Source organism: Chrysochloris asiatica, unplaced genomic scaffold (assembly GCF_000296735.1).
Source record: "Chrysochloris asiatica unplaced genomic scaffold, ChrAsi1.0 scaffold00005, whole genome shotgun sequence".
NCBI classification, from domain to species: domain Eukaryota; kingdom Metazoa; phylum Chordata; class Mammalia; order Afrosoricida; family Chrysochloridae; genus Chrysochloris; species Chrysochloris asiatica.
This window is the reverse complement of record NW_006408523.1, coordinates 34,846,812-34,847,960: the sequence shown is the minus strand read 5'-3', so window position 1 is coordinate 34,847,960 and position 1,149 is coordinate 34,846,812. Positions and strand designations below refer to the sequence as shown.

Sequence of the window (1,149 nt, the reverse complement as noted above, 5' to 3'; positions counted from 1 at the left end):
AGAGCATTTGGTAGTGGTATCTAGGTACCATCAAGTTCTTCTTGTCTCAGAGTCATGGAGTCTGATAGTCACATATTCCATTAGTCGATTGGATTAATTGATTCCAAGAACCTTTAATTCTCAACGCTCTTCTTTCTTCTGCACATGGAGAGACCAATAGCTACACCCTAGATGGTCACTCATGAGCTTTTTTTGGCGGAGTGTCAAATTGCTTTATCTGAAGGAATGGTACAAATTAAAGAACTGAAGTAGGAAGTTTTGGTTCATTTTGTAGAAAAGGTAAAGGTAAACCAAACATGCACATGGCTGCCTTGGTGGCCCAGGAAGTCATGCCTATGGCCATGGGAAGATCAGGCTAAAGCTCAGCTCCCTCCATCACTGTCTCCCAGGGTGTGCTTGTCAAACAGATACTCTTCCAGGCCAGAATTGTGCACAAGTTAGTTACATAGTCACCCAATTCTTTGATGGATTTCACCTGCCCATTCAGGTAATATGGTTCAATGAAGTCACACAAGTGGGGGTCGTTCTTGTCAGTGGCCAGTAGTGCTGATTTACACTTTTTTTCCAAGTGCAGCACACACTGCACTGCATTCTGCCTGCTCTCCCAGTCATCCTGGTCTGGTTTCTTGATATCCTGCAGGAAGATTTGACTACCTCATTGGTTCTGCAGTTTCATCAGTTTTTCAGCATGTTGCTGCTCCTCATGAGATTGGTGCAGGAAATATTTCACAAAATTCTTCAAAGCCACATCTTTGTGGTTGAAGTAGTAAGACATGGACAAGTAGACGTAGGAGGTATAGAGCTCCAGGTGGATCTGGTGGTTGATGGCAGCCTCTGAGTCCTGGTTGTAGTTCTGGCGCACCTGCGAGGGGTACGTGGTCATCATGGTGGCAGTGGAGAAGAAGGACAGCAGCATGGTGCTGGAGCTGCAGGGAGGACTTTAGGGCATCCTAGGACGTGGCTGGCTGGAGGTGGTGGAGGGTGATGACGAGTGGCCAGTTGGGGAAGGCTGACGAGTGCTGGTTCCATTCAAGCGCTGTGGAAGCAAGAGACCAATGCAATTCTGTGATGAATGTATCCACTCATGGGCTTTTAATACTTCAGATGCTATTCACCAAAGTAGAATGTAGAACATTGTCTTGTGGATTA

The 1,149-nt window shown here is 46.1% G+C and overlaps 1 pseudogene; it reads right to left on the bottom strand.

Annotated features, from left to right (window-relative positions):
- Positions 1–362: 362 nt before the first annotated feature.
- LOC102811799 lies at positions 363–886 on the bottom strand (annotated as a pseudogene).
- Between the last annotated feature and the right edge of the window lie 263 nt (positions 887–1,149).